The sequence below is a fragment of the Ovis canadensis genome, chromosome 10 (genome assembly GCF_042477335.2).
Source record: "Ovis canadensis isolate MfBH-ARS-UI-01 breed Bighorn chromosome 10, ARS-UI_OviCan_v2, whole genome shotgun sequence".
Taxonomy (NCBI): domain Eukaryota; kingdom Metazoa; phylum Chordata; class Mammalia; order Artiodactyla; family Bovidae; genus Ovis; species Ovis canadensis.
This window is the reverse complement of record NC_091254.1, coordinates 33,905,489-33,924,797: the sequence shown is the minus strand read 5'-3', so window position 1 is coordinate 33,924,797 and position 19,309 is coordinate 33,905,489. Positions and strand designations below refer to the sequence as shown.

Here is a 19,309-nt window from a genome sequence, read left to right as displayed (position 1 = left end):
TATATTTATTAATTTCAGTATTTGTTAAATACATAACACCATTTGGTGGCTGGGCATAAGATAAAGGAAAATGGGATGGTGCGGAAAATTCCTGTAGGAAATTGTCTTAACAGGAAGGTGTCTGTTGTATTTATCGTCAAAACTCTGGGGCAAATATAAATTACACGTTTGCAACCCAATCTCTCCCTCCTAAGAAAGCACTACAAAAGTGTATACTACAGCCTGGGATGATTGTTCAGTGTAAGTGCTGCACAAACAATTAGTCACTGCTTGTTTTACAGGTTTTACTTCACTGTTTTATTTTTTTCCCACCTCCACCCTAGTTTGGAAATCCAAGAGGCAGACGCTAAGAGAAAGAGCAGTTGCTAGCCTGGCTTTAGGGAGGCAGGAATTCACACCCAGCTTGCTTAGCCTGAATAGCTTCCTGTAGGTAGCTGACCTGAGGTGCTTCTTAAAAGAAGACGGTTTCCTGGATGGGCAGAAGTTAGACCAGCTAAGGAAAGAGTTTTCCCAAGCTGAACAAGCAAAGTAGCAGGTACAAAGCCTGTAGTGAACAACTACAGCCAAGTAAGAATGGGTGGGCTGTGAAAAGGGGGAGAAGGGAGGCTGGATGAAAGGCCAGGTCACACAGACTTTGTAGTCCACGCTGGGGAGTTTGGAATGTAGCTTAAGACCTACAAGTGTTTAGCTTTTGGGGGCAGGAATACCCTTTTGAGAACCTAGGGAAAGCAATCTGGTCTCTCTCCAGAGTAACCTCTACTACAATTCAGCATACAATCTCAAGTGTTTATTCTGTGTGTAAATGATTATTGGGCCTCAGGATTTAAACCTACAGAAAAGGGAAAACCATAAAAGGATTTCATTTTTTTAATGGAAATGCATGGTCAGTTATGAAAAGAATACAGGTCCTTCAAAAGATTACACCAGGTGGGGTCCTGGAGACAGGAAGATGGAAAATAAAATAGCCTGTGATCTAAGAATCAACTAGGACCACTGCTGTATACCTAGTGGCAGTGGGGATAGGAGAGGGGTTCAAGAAAGCTAATTTGAAACAGCTGGTAGAATGGGAAAGTGACTGACGGGCCAGATCAAGGGATCCCCATTCTGGTCTGGGCTGTGGACTGGGAGGAGAAATGGGCCTCTGGTTCAGGAGGAGGAACTCTGTTTTGCTTCCTTGAAAAGGAATGAAAAGCTGTGGCTGAAAATCCACTGAAAAGGCTGTGTACCCTTCCAGTGAAAAAGAAAGCACCTTCCCAAAGATTTGAATTCAGAAGGGAGACAAGGGCAGGAGAGGATAAAATCTTGCTTTCCTCTCTTTTTAAAAACTGTGGATAGCTAGAGAAGAAGAAAAGGAGAGACAGATGGAATCAAGCTTTGTTTTTGCCCTGCTCAACCACCAGACCTTCAAGGAAAGGGACGTGAGCTAGAATGAATTCCCATAAGGGTGGTATTTGTTTCTCATGGCCCTTCAAAACCACACTTAATCATACACAGTACCCAGAAGTGCTTAAGATCTCAGTCTGGCTAGGGAAACAACAAAAAGTGAGGGGAAAAGGTTTCCCAGTTGTCACAGCTAACCTGAGCTAGAGATTTAATGGAAGCAGAAACTCAGATACAAAACAAACCACCCTCAGGACGTAATGGTTTAAAACCAACACTTGCTGAGGAATATGCAGTTATGGGTAGGGCTCTGCAAGATGCTTGTTTCTTGCCCACAGGGAGTCAGCTGGGGCAGCTCATAGGCTAAAGGCTTGCATCATCTGAAGGCGGTTCACTTTCCCATCTAGCAATCCCTGCTCACAGATGGCTAGGATCTTAGCTAGGGTTTTCAGCCTGAACACCTGCACATGGCCACTCCTTGTGGTCTGGGCTTCCTCACAGCATGGCTCTGGGTTCCAAGGGTCCCAAGACTGAGAGCCAAGTGAAGCTGTAGAACCTAATCCTAGAAATCCTGTCCATCACATTCTGTTCCTCTGAGGCGTATCACTTAAGCCATACAGATTCTAGAAGGAGAATCAGACTCTGCCTTTTACTGGGAAGAGCGTCAAAGAATTTGCCATGTGTTTAAAATCACCACACATTTTAACTTCAGATAAACAGATTTAAACAACACGTTGTATATAAAAACTGTTTAAACATAACAAATATCCTTTTTTGATATTAGAAGTGAATATAAAAATCCAAGTATTTCATCATTACAGCAAAGCTAATTGAGAGCCAGTCTGAGTGGGCAATCTCATAATCTTCTCCCCCTTTTCTCCTCCATGACCATTCCCTCCCGTCCAGGTCAGGCCTCCATATACAGACTCCTGTCTCTCCAAAGCTAGGTAGGACACTCCCAGTGGCTGCACTTTTCAAAGACATGATCAGGTCCTAAAAGTTTTCCACTGCCTCCTTAAACTGTCCCTGACTTTGGATATTACTAGCTCATTGCAAGACCATCAGTGACTTCTCCAAGTTTAAAAGCAAAATGCCATGGAGATTATTCCATTAAGTAATTTTATAATAAATTCATGTTATATAATTAAGACAGAATGACAGTTCTTAAAAAGGGTTATACATTTTTAGATATCAGGATCTTTTTTACTTGGGCTTGTTGATTCATAAAATTCAGTATAATTCTAAAGTGATGGTTGAGATTTTAGGTATAAGAATCTGCATGTTTCCTTGAATTGATATAAAACTTGATTATTACCATACAAAATTTGAATAGCTCTTCTTTCACTTTTACAATGCCTACTGCCTGAACTGCATGACATACTGTTATTTGGTTGGTAAAGGAGCTTAAGAGTTCTCTAAGGAACTGAAAATACCTTTCTGTATTCAATCAAGATAAAATAGTCTTTTCTTATAACCTGGTATCTTTTTAAATTCTCCCAAAGCTGATATTATTACAGTTTATATACCTTTGATGTTCTCATAGAAAACTTCCTTTATGACTTAGAGAAGGCTTAGGCTGTTTTAATAATTCATACTCTGCTAAAGTCTGTGCTCTATACATTTTGGTAATTTTGCATAATTATTTATAGTTCTATTGGGTCAAAATCACATTGTGAATTCATTACAAGTTTTAAAATAAGCACATTTAGGTAATGAGCAAATGTACATTTATGATTGCTTTGTGTTATATTTCATAATTTTTGAAGTAGCAAGCTCTTTTAAAAAATAAAATGAATCAATATCTTTGTTTTTAAACTTCCTTATACAGCAATGATAAAAAAAAAAAATTGACAGTGTTCACATTAAACTAATAGACTTTGTTATCAGGCCCCAAACTGTTCCTAATTCTCAGTGACTTCATAGCTACCATGGAGGCAGCCCAAAGGAGCTTAAGTAAACACTTTAAAATTACGTAATACAGTTCCGAAGGAGGAACAACCCCAGCCAAACCGTGCCATATAGTTTCACAGATGCAATTTTGCTGTATGCCAGAATGCTTATTAACCTATCTATAGAATGACTTCATAGCAAAGATAACAAGTAAGGAAGTTGGAAGTGAGCCAGTCTGTTTCTAGGCCTCTTGAATGAAGACAGGGTTGTGGAAATTATTTCAAAGTAGTTATCCAATGAATGTTTTTCTTAACCTTATAGACTAAGTATTTCGAAGCATTCTGAAAAGTTCTGTAGTAAAAATGGCACCTTAAGCAATAAATTCAATGATTTCCATAAATAAAACACGATGTTGCTGGTTGATAGTAATATTGCTCTACTACTACATTAAGAATTGAAGACTACATGTGTCTCTTCCCTCTTGGACCTCCCTCCACCCTACCCCTACCTCCAATCCCAGCCATCTAGGTCATCACAGAGCATTGTTTTGTGGTCAGAATATGGCCTGTACATAGTACAAGAATATGTTCTTGTACTGTGTTGAACTTCCTTTGTGCCCAAGAAATAATTAATTGCATATATATTTAATGGAAATGTAAAAAGCAGCAGTATTCTCCATGTCTATAATGGAAAATCAATTTATATATCTATTAAGCTTCTTAGACGATCATAAAACTTTCCTGTATCTAAAAAAAAATACAAACTTACTTTTTATTAAGTAAAATAATTTGGATCCTTTTTTATGTTCCTTTTTCCTCACCTTTCTGTGTGTTCAAAATATAATTTGTCTTAAATGCTGCCAAAGCCAAAAACAAAATATATTTTCTTCAATATCTTGGCAAGGCTCTATAAAGAACTGTAAGTCCCTAAAATGGTTAAGTTACTAATATGAGTGTATGAGCAAAATGGAACTTTATCTAAATTACAGAAAGAGTCTTTCCATCAGATTGGCAGAGACTGAAAATAAGTGCTAATAACTGTTACTAAGAATGTAATTTACACACCCATCTATTACTATATTACCTTTCTGGAGTCAAAAATGTCCAAATCTTTGATACAGTAGTTTCACTTACAGGAACCAATCCTGAAAAAAAAAATCAGATATGAAATCAAAGATTTATATATGCTTATAACAGTATCTATAGATAGGAGACCATCTGAATATTCAATAGTAAAGGAGTTATAAAATAAACCAAGGTACATCAATCTAATGGAATTTTTGTAACCACTAAAAATACTGAATACCACACAGAAATGCTAATGTTTAATTTAATGTACAGATAAATCTTTTAGGTTATAAAACTATTTCTCCTCATGGGCTGAGGGGAAAATATACCTAAGTATATTATGTAATTATGGTAATTTTTACCTTTTTTTTGCATTTTCTAAAATGAGCATGTATTTTAACCATCAGAAAAAAATCATTAAAAGATTTCTTCCCAAATATACAAATCAAATAACACATATTTACATTCTTATAACACTAAGATATTTAATAGAGTTATACAACAGTTACTTTTTACATGCATCTTTTTATTTTGCATATTTATAACAACATCTGCCAGTGAATGATCTCTAAATCAGATAAGATATAAGCAAATACAGAGTATTATTTGAAGGGTATAACTTGAGTAATGTTTGGTGGAAAAGTTGATTTGGGGAGAACTTTAGATAGTCAAAATCCATCTGGAAAGCCATAATGGCTGAACCAATTTTATATAAAACTTTTATAACAATATTTTTTATTTTCAATTGTGGTAAAAAAAGACAGTTAAAAAAACACATAATGTAAAATTTATCATCTTAACAATTTAAAAACGTACAGTTCAGTAGTATTAAGTGTATTTGCAGTGTTGTATATAATAGTATTTTAAGGATAGTGTTTCTACTGGTTTCATAAAAACAATACATGTTCATTTATAAATAATTCAAATATAGAAAGTCACAGAAGATTTTTAAATCTCTTCAGATCCCAGACTTTACCATCAGTATTAAATGACCATCATAGCAGGCATACTTCTATGCACTTATACAAATAAATAATCTTATTTAAGATGAGAATGTGTACACTATTTTTAAATTTTTTAAATATTAAATTTAAAACTATTTGAATATGGTAGCACTATGATAAGCTGAAGGAATTGCTGAACTTCCAGAAACTATGTTTCTGTGCAACAAGAGATCTTATTTCCTAAAATATCCAGTTTAAAAAATTAAGAGTTTGGAGATTTTTTTATCTGTATGTTTCCAATTTAGAGACACAGGTGGACTGCTGTGAAAAAATGTATTATTTTGGTCATTATTTTAAGTGAAGGTTTTAATGTTTCTGTTTTGTAACTTTAACTTGTCATTTGGTCATGACCTCTATTTTAAAATCCAGTGGTCACAACACACCTCAATTCTTAACTCCTACTAATTTTGATCCATCACTCATCTGCTCTTCACTAAGTAGTTTTGTTCTTTTTTCCTATCAGGGATTCATGGATGCCATATTTGCCTTTCTCAGTCAGTTTCTGAATGACACTTATTTAGATACCATAGTTTGGGGTCTTGCTGGCTTTGCCTTAAAACTGCAAACATTTTTGCTTTGAATATTGCTTAGAGGAAGTCTAAGGCCAGCATGATTTCCTCTTATATGTTACTTAGTTTTCTAGCCTAGAGGTCTGAAGTTCTTCCTTCATTCTTCATTGTTAATAGCTTAACCAGTATACACCTTGATAGCGAATATTTATGTCCCTTTTTCTTTGACTATGTTATTCTGCATATTCAGTTCTTTCATAATTTTGTGGAAATTCTCTTCTGTTAATCTCTAAGTGGTTTTTCTGATTCATTTGTTGCATTATGTACTCAGGGAGTGGAATCCAGCTCTATTGTGTAGTCTTTGTCTCAGTTGCATACTGTCTTCTTTGCAATTACTTTGGTCCACTTTTCTTCTGCATTTTCACTGCAATTCACTATTAAATTCATTTGTCAACTGCAATGTATTGAGTGCCAGCACCAGTGGTAAATGAGATCACATCCCTTCCTTAGTATGAAGCAATGGAGCTCTTACTTGAGAATAGGGAAGAGAGAAATAAATATAACAAAATCAGGTAACGATCATAAGAAACCCAAGTAAGGAAAGGGAGGGTTGTGGGCAGGAATCATGCATCTCAGATAATGTAGTGAGAGCAGGTCTCTCTGAGATGACATTTGAGAATAAACGTGAATGAAGCAAGGCAGTGAGCTAGGCAAAGACCTGGGCAATGCAGAGGCAGAGAAGAGCAAGTGCAAAGGCCCCATGGTGGAAACGCAGTGTGTTCAGGACAGAATAAGGGCCAGATGAGAAATCAGAAACTGATGAGAGGTGAGATCAGAGAATCAGGCCAGGTCACAAAAGCGGCTGGAGGCCTGAGAGAGGAGGCTGAATTTTGTTCTGTGACAAGGACAGGGGGACCATATGTGCTTTAGAGCAGGGATCCCCAACCTCTGGGATCTAATGCCTAGTGATCTGAGGTGGAGTTGATGTAGTAATAATGAAGTGCACAGTAAATGTAATGAACTTGAATCATCCCCAAACTGCCCCTCACCCCTGGTCTGTGGAAGAACTGTCTTCCACAAAATTGGTCCCTGATGCCAACAAGTTTGGGGACCACTGCTTTAGAGGAGGCACTCTGGCTTTTGCTAAGTATTTCAACAACAGTAAATTGAGCCAAAAAAATTGATCAAGTGTTGTCTAACCAAAAAAGGAAAAGGGGAGCACTAAGATAAGAGAGTAATAACTTCAGGAAGTCATCTAGTCCCGGATTAACCGAGGAAGACCTGAAGTTACTAGAACCCAGCTTCCCAGTTGGTGCTAGGGTAAAGAACCCACCTGTCAACACAAGAGACGTTAGAGATTCGGATTCGATCCCTAGGTCGGGAAGAGCCCCTGGAGAAGGACATGGAAACAATCCAGTATTCTTGCCTGGAGAATCCCCATGGACAGAGGAGCCTGGAGGGAAAACAGTCCGTGGGGTTGCACAGAGTCAGCCACGACTAACGCGACTTAGCTCGAGCATAGTGCACAGGAACCAGGAGCAAGGACTCATAGAGCTGGAAGCCTGGCCTGCGGTAGGAGGTGCTGCCCACTTGCTGGTAGGTCTGAGAGGGTATGCTGAGGATGCTTCCAGGAGAGTGGAAGATCGTTGAAATTTGGGGCTAACTGCTGCTGTCAGGGTGAAGGTCTCCAGTGGGCAATGCTGGCAGGTATGGAAAGTCAACAAGGAAGAAGATCAAGTTCTTTTTCTGTCTTCTTGCTTTTAGTCTTTTATCTAATGCCTCTTACAGACTATAGCAAGAATTCAGCTGAAAAAAAGTAAAAATGTAGCTTGCAAAGTCCCAGCCACAGCAGCACAAAGCAGAGTAGGGAAGGGGTTATTGCTAAAAGTTAACAGTCTAATAACTGGAACAAAGAGGAATTCAGGATGACCTCTAGGTTTCTGTCTTGAGCAACTGGATGAAAATAATGCCATTTATTGACATGGGGAAAACTCAGGCAGAAGTAAATTGAGAGGAAAAAGAAAATCAGTATGTTTGAGTATGTTATTGCCAATTTACTATTTAAATACAAACAAATGCAAAATTTATGATTTACCCAAGTCTGTTTCCTTTAGCCAGACTAGACTACTCAGATCTCTCATTCGTTAATCTTTGTATTCCTTTTCGCTTAATTTCTTCAGTTTTTGATTGGAGGATAATTGCTTTACAATGTTATGTTGGTTTCTGCTGTATAACAACATGAATCAGCTGTAAGTATACATACATCCCCTCCTTCTTGAGCCTCCCTCCCACCCCCACCTCCATACCCTCCACCCACACGCACCCCTGTCATCACAAAGCACCAAGCTGATATTTCCCACAAGCTACCTATTTTACACATGGTAGAAGAAGGCAATGGCAACCCACTCCAACACTCTTGCCTGGAAAATCCCATGGACAGAGAAGCCTGGTAGGCTGCAGTCCATGGGGTCGCTAAGAGTCAGGCACGACTGAGCGACTTCACTTTCACTTTTCACTTTCATGCATTGGAGAAGGAAATGGCAACCCACTCCAGTGTTCTTGCCTGGAGAATCCCAGGGATGGGGGAGCCTGCTGGGCTGCCGTCTATGGGGTCGCACAGAGTCGGACACGACTGAAGCGACTTAGCAGCAGCAGCAGTGTATATATGTCAAGGCTGCTCTCTCAATTCATCCCACCCTCTCCTTCCCCACCTCGTGTCCACAAGCCCATTCTCTACCTCTAACATGTTTGTTTTGAATGAATTAATTTTGAGGTCCTTATTAGATATATGAGTGGAGTTCCTGGGAAGGGAGTTGGATATGAGTTTGGAGCTCAACAAAGGTATTAAGGATAGAATACAAATTTAAGAAGTCCTAAAAACACAGATATGAACCGTGAACTCCCAGATGTTCAAGCTGGTTTTAGAAAAGGCAGAGGAACCAGAGATCAAATTGCCAACATCTGTTGGATCATGGAAAAAGCAAGAGAGTTCCAGAAAAACATCTATTTCTGCTTTATTGACTATGGCAAAGCCTTTGACTGTGTGGATCACAATAAACTGGAAAATTCTGAAAGAGATGGGACTACCAGACCATCTGACCTGCCTCTTGAGAAACCTATATGCAGGTCAGGAAGCAACAGTTAGAATTGGACATGGAACAACAGACTGGTTCCAAATAGCAAAAGGAGTACGTCAAGGCTGTATACTGTCACCCTGCTTATTTAACTTCTGTGCAGAGTACATCATGAGAAACGCTGGACTGGAAGAAACACAAGCTGGAATCAAGATTGCCAGGAGAAATATCAATCACCTTAGATATGCAGATGACACCACCCAGAAAGTGGAGTTAAAAAGCTTCTTGATGAAAGTGAAAGAGGAGAGTGAAAAAGTTGGCTTAAAGCTCAACATTCAGAAAATGAAGATCATGGCATCTGGTCCCATCACTTCATGGGAAATAGATGGGGAAACAGTATCAGATTTTATTTTTTTGGGCTCCAAAATCACTGCAGATGGTGACTGCAGCCATGAAATTAAAAGATGCTTACTCCTTGGAAGAAAAGTTATGACCAACCTAGATGACATATTTAAAAGCAGACATTACTTTGCCAACAAAGGTCCGTCTAGTCAAGGCTATGGTTTTTCCAGTGGTCATGTAGGGATGTGAGAAGTTGGACTGTGAAGAAAGCTGAACACCAAAGAATTGATGCTTTTGAACTGTGGTGTTGAAGAAGACTCTTGAGAGTCCCTTGGACTGCAAGGAGATCCAACCAGTCCATTCTGAAGGAGATCAGCCCTGGGATTTCTTTGGAAGGAATGATGCTGAAGCTCAAACTCCAGTACTCTGGCCACCTCATGCGAAGAGTTGACTCATTGGAAAAGACTCTGATTCCGGGAGGGATTGGGGGCAGGAGGAGAAGGGGACGACAGAGGATGAGATGGCTGGATGGCATCACGGACTCGACGGACGTGAGTCTGAGTGAACTGTGGGAGTTGGTGATGGTCAGGGAGGCCTGGCGTGCTGCGATTCATGTGGTTGTGAAGAGTCGGACACGACTGAGCGACTGAACTGAACTGAACTGAAAAACAGAGACAGACATTTTAAAACCAGAAAAACTGAATAAGATGACTCAGGGAGTGGCAGGGGATGAATATTGATAAAGAAGAAAAAAAGAGGGGTGAGGAATATGCATGCCTGGGAGTATCAAACATTTGGGAAGAAGAAAATGATCTGGCAAGAAGGTAATCGGTCTCAACAAGAGCAGTTTAGGTGGACCTATGGACACAATAATCTAATTGGAATGGATTGAAGAGATGATATACAATGAGGAAGTGGAAACTGCAAGTACAAACAACCTTTTAAAAGTCTACTATAAAGCATAGCAGAAAAAAATGGGCTCTTACTCCCATGAAAGCAGAGGGGGATATGAGATCTAGGGTGATAGTATTTTTAGAAGGGGAAGTAGTACAGTATGTTTGGAAGTGGTGGTGGTGTAGTCGCTAAATTGTGTCCGACTCTTGTGACTCCTGGACCCGCCAGGCTCCTCTGTCCATGAGACTTCCCACTGGAGTGCATTGCCATTTCCTTCTCCAGGGCATCTTCCTGACAAGGATCGAACCTGTGTCTCCTGCACTGCAGGTGGATTCTTTGCCGCGGAGCCACCAGGGAAGTACTGATTGGAATAATCTGATAGAGAGACTGAGGATGCAGGAAATGGAGGGGATAATCACAGGACACAAAGCTTGACTGTGTCAGAATGGGTGGGCTTCAGGACACTAGTGGAGGGGCTTGCCTTAGTTAAGAGCAGGGCTACCTAACCCTTTTCAAAAGAGAGAGTTTATATGAGTACAGATGAAGGCAGGTTGATCCATATAGTGTGGGTAAGATGAGTTTCTCTTGTGAGAGCTTGTATTTATCAATAAAATCAGAGTTTGAAGTGAGGAGCAGGGAAACGTGGGAGATGTAGGAGAGAGGAGAGGAGGCGCCGTCATCTTGATGAACTGACTTGGGGATGTGCTGCAGCTGCCAGTCTGTTTCTGGTGATTCTGATTTCCAACCATGCGTCTTTCATTTCTTGCTGTTCCAAATTTATTTATTTTGAAATGACAGTATTACTTTGGCCTTCATTGGCTTAGGTAGCAGACATTTTCTTTTTCTTGCTACTTCTGGTAATGCTTTTAAAGGAGTTTTTATTCTTTCTTTTGCACAAACTGTTTTGTCAAGTATTTGGGGAGAAAGATTTTGTGATCTGCCTTCACTCCCCCATCTTTATCTGAAAGTCTAGAACGTTTTTAAGTAGACTGCACTTTATGTTTTTTCAACTAACCCTATATATAGTAACGTGACATAAGAAATCATAGTAATATTACATATTATATTATTATAATAGCCTATTATAATAGCCACTGTTTACTGAATGCCTGTGTGCCGTGTACTATACTGGGTATTTACATACATGATTTCTAAACCATAACAAACCCTACAAGGTAGGTATTGTCGCCAGTTATTTCCACAAGAAACCTTTTTTACTGATGGTGTCAGATCACAGAATCTTACTTGAAACTCATAGCTAGCCAATATAAACAAGGTAAGAACCAATTTTTCTCCCTTTGTGTCTGTAAAAAATTAGCACTTAAGAGGCTGTTCTTTTTGAAGTACAAAATAACACTTTGCAAAAGCGCACCACACAAACTAAGGGAGATTTTATGGACAGCTTTTTGACACAAGACTATATCATTAATCTCTTGGTGGGAGAGTTGCTAACTGACAGATTCAAGGAACTTGGTAAATTAATTGAGGTGTCCCTTCTCTATCCATATCATCAGCAAACATACTGAGAGCCTGCTATGTTGAACTAACTAGTAAATTATACTAAACCACTATAATTTTACAAGTTATAGGATGTGTATCACTGTTTGTTTTGGAAACTCCATTATTTGGATTTAAGTAATATCAAACTTTTCTTCTGGCAACAATATTTATACTCATGTGATGATACTGAAAACATATCACTGGGACATAAACACATATCTATGCCAAGTAATAGGTTTCTTTTTCTGATTATAAAAGTAGTACAAGTAAAGAAAAATTTGAAATTATGTTTAAAGAAAAAATATTTTTTTATTTTAGGAAAATATAGATAAAATAACCAATAATTCCTTTATTTAAAGGTAACTGACTTACAGTTGACATATTTCCATGAAGTTTTTTAAGCATATGAAGTTTAAACTGTTTTCCTCAGTCACTGACTTTTTTCATAACAATTTATCAGAAATGCTTCCTCAAGTCATTTAGAACTCTTTAAAAACATTTTCAATGGCTGCATAAAGATCCTTGTGTGGAGTAGGGTTTCCTTAGGTGGTCACTTACACTATTTTCCTTTCTTATAAATAATGCTGCTGTGAACTTTTTATGCATAAATATATTTTAGCATTTCAGATTATATTCTAAATTAGAATCAATTCTTAGAAACAGACTACATGGCCAACATTTTTAGGTTTCTTCATCTATAAAAATTTTGCTGTTAAAATCTCTTAATTCTCTACATACATGTAATTGAAAATAAGCCTGAGGGAAAAATGTATGAGGCTTACCTTTTAAAATTGAGATTAATATTTAAATTTAGGCTCAGTGTTTTTGTTTTGCTTTGTTTTTAATATCTTACCTTTAAGGAAAAATCCACTCTTCCAAATATTATTTACTTCTTTTCATCAGGTTTAAAATTTACACTTAATTTGAGATAGGAGTTTAAATGTTTACTTTTTTCAGCCTAATGCTTCTATTTTTCAAGGTATTACCATTTCTTTTTTCCTATTTCCAAATATGCTCTCCCAACAGTGTTGCCTCCCGACTCATCAGTTTAGTCTCACATTTGACATTGACATTGACAAGTTGCTCGGTCATGTCCGACTCTTTGCGATCCTATGGACTGTAGCCTACCAGGCTCCTCTGTCCATGGGATTTTCCAAGCAAGAGTACTGGAGTGGGTTGCCATTTCCTTCTCCAGGGAATCCTCCTGACCCAGGGATTGAACCCGGGTCTCCTGCATGTACACCACTAATCTCACATGTACACCATGGTACACTAATGTACACCACATGTACACTAATTCATGGTGTAAGTGTACACATGCATGTGTGGATACAAACCTAAATAAAATTACAGATCATGGTCATTCTCAAATCTGGCAAATTTGGCACAAGAGTTTAAGAGTACCAAAATTAATATTATAAATCAGTTCAAAGGTATTAGACTGAAATGCAGAGCTATGAATGGGGCTGCCGCTACTGCTGCTAAGTCACTTCACTCGTGTCCAACTCTGTGCGACCCCAAAGACGGCACCCCACCAGGCTCTGCCATCCCTGGGATTCTCCAGGCGAGAACACTGGAGTGGGTTGCCATTTCCTTCTCCAATGCATGAAAGTGAAAAGTGAAAGTGAAGTCGCTCAGTCGTGTCCGACTCTTAGCGACCCCATGGACTGCAGCCTACCAGGCTCCTCCGTCCATGGGATTTTCCAGGCAAGAGTACTGGAGTGGGGTGCCATTGCCTTCTTTCACCCAATTCTAAAATTAATTTACAGTGATGAAGGAATCACAAAATTTGGAAAAACCTCCAGAAGAAATCAAAGTAAATAAGGAGTACTGCTTTTTAGTACTACCATTTATTAATTCACTCAACTAATTAAAGATGTTCAATACTTACTGAACATCTTTTATATGTCAAACAGTTGCTAGGAGGGAGCAAAAAGATACAGGCCTGCCTTCCTGGAAAATATATCCTAGTGGAAGAGACAGGCAAAGGCAAATGAACAAATAAATAAATGTCATAAGTTGTAATCTAGTCGCTTCTGTTACTCAGTATTACTCCTGTGAGACAGAGAAGTGATCTGAGTTCTACCCCCCAAAATTTTTAGAGCGGTACTAAGTTAAAAAATTGAAGATTTAGAATTATTAAGAAATGGATCTCTACAGATATTTTTTGACTCTTATTTATGACTCATCTTATTTAAAATATTTTAGATATTTTATGACTCACTCCCTCGTACCCTGCACACTCCCTTGCCAAAAGTACCTAGCCTGACCCTACCTCAGCTGTAGCATATTACAGTAGAAGGTGTGTGTACGTGCTCAGTCACTCAGTTGTGTCTGACTCTTTGTGACCCCATGGACTGTAGCCTGCAAGGTTCCTCTGTCCAGGGAATTTTCTAGGCAAGAATACTGGAGTGGGCTGCCATTTCCTTCTTCAGAGCAATCTTCCCAACGCAGGGATCAAACCCACATCTCCTGGATTGGTAGGTGGATTCTTTACCACTGAGCCACCTTTAAAATGTGCCAAATTTGGGGAGCAAGGAAACCCAGGTTTTAGTAAGTAGCAATGCTGATACTGAGATCTTTGGTAAGATGTTTAATTTTCTGGTGTCAGTCTGGTGTCTGTCTCCTTTGCAAAATGATGAATTTTGACTAAATGATGGCTAAAATCCCTTTTGGCTTTAAAATTCATTGTCTATGCATCTGTCCTTAAAACCTTTCTTCCATTATGCTCCTATTTATACTGGGGGTGGAGAGGAAATGCATGAAGAATACAGAGGTTGGAAAGAGTAAGATTGATTCCTGTTTGATAGCAATAAAGAATCTATCATTTATAATGGTCATTTCCCCATGTTATTTAATTTTTTGAAAACATATTTTTAACATCTGCATGGCATTCCGACATATGGATATACCAAAATTTATGTATGCCTTCGTTTTAAACATTGTTTTCCTAATTTCTGCAATTATCTAAAGATATTTAAAATCCATTCTTGACTGGTACTCAAAAGAGTATGGCAGGCTCTCACTCTGTCTTGTTCCTTTTGCAGAAAAAAAAGTTTTTGTGATTCCTTCTCATCTACTCCAGCCTATACATGGCTTTCTCGTAACATAAAAACTCTACTTTAGACAACGATCTACAGCCTGTCCTTTCTCCTTTCTAAAACAGAATCATCCCTGAGTGAAGGCCCTATTTCTGCAGCTCTTCCAAAGCAAAACAATGTGAATTAAAGCCAATTCTGTGCCTGCATCAAGTCTGGATAATGTATATTTTTAGTTTTAACCAAAGCTGAGATCCATGAGATTAAAATCCCTACCAGCAGACATACAGGTAAAGATTCATTTTTGTCAGCTGTAACAAAAACATGATTTAGCACTAAGCCACATATGACTTAGTTAACTCTGGCAGAAGTTAACTGTGACTTGGGTGATTTGGCCATGATCCTAAACTTGTTAAAGCATTAATTGTTATTATGTTGAAACATTAGAACGTAAGTATACAATTAGGCGAAGTAAAACTTAAATTTTTAGCTGCTAAATTCAGCAAACAACTGCACAATCTGCTATTTAGGGGTGTGTTTTTTGGTAATATGGTATATATTATTTCAATACATGTGAAATTCTGCACTGCTTTGATACTTCACCCAAAAAGTAAAGGAATCAGAGAGGTGACAAAGTGCTTTATAATTACTCTAAAAAATATCCTGAGTGAGTTAAAAATCTTTCCAATTTAATAGTTTTTGTTTGAGAGAAGAGTAGAACCTCTGTTGTACTTCATGGATTGTGAATTGCCACAAGCTAAACATCTTTTTTATAACTTCAAGTTACTTTTAAGCACCTGTATAGTATCAATTTGGAATCTGAAAGAATACTCACATTAACAATTACTTCTACAAATAACTATGGATATTATAGTTATAGATAGTAGAATTTTAGTGAAGGGATCTTTGGGGTCATATAATCCAACTCTCATCTTACAGATAAGGAAAATGAAGCCTAGAAAAGTTTTTATAACTCATAACGGTAAGCTTGGCGAGCAGAGGGGAAGAAGGCTCCTAACACACTCTTCTGGCCTAATGCAGGCCGGAGGGTAACAGGTTATAAGAAAAGTCTGTAGTTAGCTACAGTTGAACAACTCTAAGAAAAAGACCTGCTTTGGTTCCTAAATACACATTTTCCCCTTAAGATTCTTACTGGATGATCCATTCCACCTTAATTTATTACCACAAACACAAAAGGGAAATGTCTTTACACAAATTAATGCGTCTACAAAATAAAACCCAAAAGAGAAGCTGGAGTTAGTTTGGCAGAGCTACAGTGTTGCACAATGTCTGGGAAGGACGTTTATACATATCCGTATGTATACATACTGTAGCCTCTTAACTGTGCTTCAGGAAATGGCACTGACATACACCGTGGGTGTAAATGTTGCCCGCAGGAGTTGTACATCACACATGGACACTGCAAATATAAGTTTTGTATACTGAATTAATTAAGGAAGGCTAATTGCCAAAACAGATCAACACCAAAATATATTATGGCTCAAGGACATTTAAACAAGCACTACAGTAATTACTTTTCAAGGTCTTTCCATACTGTCTTTCAGAATCAAAGTTCCAAGATCACCCTAAGGGTCTTTTCTCTTTCAGCCTGTAGGAAAGTGAGTTTTTTAGGGGAGAGGCTTCCCAGGTGACACCAGTGGTAAAGAATCTGCCTGCCAGTGCAGGAGATACAGGAGACATGGGTTCAATCCCTGGGTTGGGAAGATCCCCTGGAGTAGGAGGTGGCAACCCCTTCTAGTATTCTTGCCTGGAAAATTCCATGGACAAAAGGAACCTGGAAGGCTACAGTCCATGGTGTTGCAAACAGCTGGACCATGACTACGCACACATGTGGGTGTGTGCGCACGTGCACACACACACACTCCAAGTAGCACATGTTAACTTCCATTCTCATTCTGTTGGCTATAACTTAAGTCACATGTCCACAGCTAACTGCAAGGGAGGCTGGAGACAGACTTATGTGTATGGCCCAGAAGTGAGAGCATGGATTTTGATACCTAGTTAACAGTCACTGCCCACTTGGGTGCTCACTCTCTCCACATATATACATACACACACAGATTCTAAAGTCATTGCCAAAATTAAATTAACTCATATAATTATGTTTCAAATAGAATAAGTTAGTAGTAGAAGGCCTTTTACTTAAGAATTAGATTCATCTCTACCCTTTCTCTCCTTCAGTTCAGTCACTCAGTCGTGTCCAACTCTTTGCGACCCCATAGACTGCAGTACGCCAGGCCTCCCTGTCCATCACCAACTCTTGGAATTTACTCAAACTCATGTCCATTGAGTCAGTGATGCCATCCAACCATCTCATCCTCTGTCGTCCCTTTCTCCTCCTGCCTTCAATCTTTCCCAGCATCAGGGTCTTTTCCAATGAGTCAGTACTTCCCATCAGGTGGCCAAAGTATTGAAGTTTCAGCTTCAATATCAGTCCTTGCAATGAATATTCAGGACTGATTTCCTTTAGGATGGACTGGTTGGATCTCCTTGCAGTCCAGGGGACTTCAAGTCTTCTCCAACACCATAGTTCAAAAGCATCAATTCTTCGGCACTCAGCTTTCTTCACAGCCCAACTCTCACATCCATATATGACTACTGGAAAGACCATAGCCTTGATGAGACGGACCTTTGTCAGCAAAGTAATGTCTCTGCTTTTTAATATGCTGTCTGGGTTGATCATAACTTCCAAGGAGCAAGCGTCTTTTAATTTCATGGCTGCAGTCAAGTCTGTCACTGTTTCCTTTGTTTCCCCATCTGTTTGCCATGAAGTGATGGGACCAGATGCCATGATCTTAGTTTTCTGAATATTGAGTATTAAGCCAACTTTTTCACTCTCCTCTTTCACTTTCATCAAGAGGCTCTTCAGTTCTTCTTCACTTTCTGCCATAAGGGTGGTGTCATCTGCATATCTGAGGTTATTGATATTTCTCCCAGCAATCTTGATTCCAGCTTGTGCTTCATCCAGCCCAGCGTTTCTCATGATGTACTCTGCATACAAGTTAAATAAGTAGGCTGACAATATACAGCCTTGATGTACTCCTTTTCCTATTTGGAACCAGTCTGTTGTTCCATGTCCAGTTCTAACTGTTGGTTCCTGATCTGCATATAGATTTCTCAAGAGGCAGGTCCCAGGTCCCTCCTTCAGGCAGAACTAATTGTTAATTAATGTATAACAAGTCAACTGAAATCTCAAAATGAGGGAAAAAAGCAAATGTTTGCAAGAATTACCTTTTTTATACATCTATATGTATAAAGACATATATATGTATGAGATGTAGATTAGAAGGAGGTTAGCTTGGTTTCATTATCCCATCACCTACTCAAATTCAGGACTAAGACTTAAAACTGGGCTGTTTGTTTTAAAGGCACAAGGCCATCATGTTCCCTTTTAATTACAAATAAATGATGTCTGAAGAGATTCAGCTTTTTTTTACACAACATAGATAGTAATTCTATAAACAGTAAATTTAGTGGGTTTTTTTTTTTTTTCAGTAAGTTGCCATTTTAATCCTCAAAACTGTTCCCAGTTACTTAGTTTTTCACAGAAGCACTGCCTGGCTGCACTTCTGAAATCATAAACAGGAAGTATGATATATAAATGTCAGTAAAACTAAAACTCAATCCTATGGTTTGATGTTTTTCTTCCTCTCATATTACCACATTAATGTCTGATTTTATGTATCTTGTACTTAGACCAATTACATGAAGGCAAACAGTAATTCATTACCTGATCAGTTTTCTTTGGCAACCTAACAGTTTTGGGGGGCATGGAAAAAAATACGTGGAATAACCTAAATGTTGTTCATTTTCATGGAGGAGGCAATGGAAATGACCCAGAAACTGCTGTTGATTTTGGATTGTTAGAAACTGCTTTCCTGCATAGGTTGTACATCTTTATTGTTGCCAGAAGACAGTGCAGATGGAGGAGGCCAGAGAGTGAATGATTCTTTAAATACTTGAAAACCCATTACAGAAAGCATTTTTACAGTTTGCACCATCTTATTCCGATCTTCAGTAACTCCTTGAATGTGTTTTCCTACATTAATTCTGTTGTGAGATAACTAAGGAGTTGTTTAAGTAGTGCAAAAATCCAGGATATTATCTCTGACTTCCCTATGAAGAAACTATGGTTCTTTCTACAGTTAGTATTTTCTATGTAACACTATTTCAGTGTCTCTGCTACCTGAACTTTTCTATGGAAATTCCAAGAAAAAAATTAAAATTGACCAGTCCAGTTTGTGTATTACCTTAAATATTTCTGGAGAAATGTTACCAACGTATAAATGCTGCTGTAAGTCTAAAATGTTTTTCTTTAGGAAACCATTCCTGACCTTGTTCTTAAACTGAACACTGAAGGAATAAATTAACTCAAAGTCACACAATATATGAGGGGAAAAAAAAAAAAAACAGAATCTATGTATCTTAACTTCCTTTCAAGGCAAATCACACAGACCCAGAGAATATGTTTCACAAGGAGGTAGCCTGCCTATCTATTGAGGGTCTACCTTTCTGTAGCACACAAGGCAATACTGAACTGCACATATGGTATTTGACATTTGAGGCATTATCTTCTAGTTGAAAATAACA

General features: G+C 38.4%; 1 long non-coding RNA gene across 4 annotated transcripts in view; it reads right to left on the bottom strand.

Annotated features, from left to right (window-relative positions):
- Positions 1 to 2,485: 2,485 nt before the first annotated feature.
- LOC138446517 (uncharacterized) overlaps positions 2,486 to 19,309 on the bottom strand; it is a 42,156-nt gene continuing 25,332 nt past the window's right edge. Inside the window, exons 4-6 of one of the 4 annotated variants that reach the window (XR_011259373.1) lie at positions 16,028 to 16,118; positions 7,946 to 8,076; positions 2,486 to 4,414 (exon numbers count right to left, since the gene is read on the bottom strand). This is a non-coding gene — a long non-coding RNA (uncharacterized lncRNA). Of the gene's footprint in view, positions 4,415 to 7,883; positions 8,077 to 8,839; positions 9,928 to 15,858; positions 16,119 to 19,309 lie in introns of those variants that run through there. The other 3 variants (XR_011259371.1, XR_011259372.1, XR_011259370.1) reach the window with 3 other exon arrangements.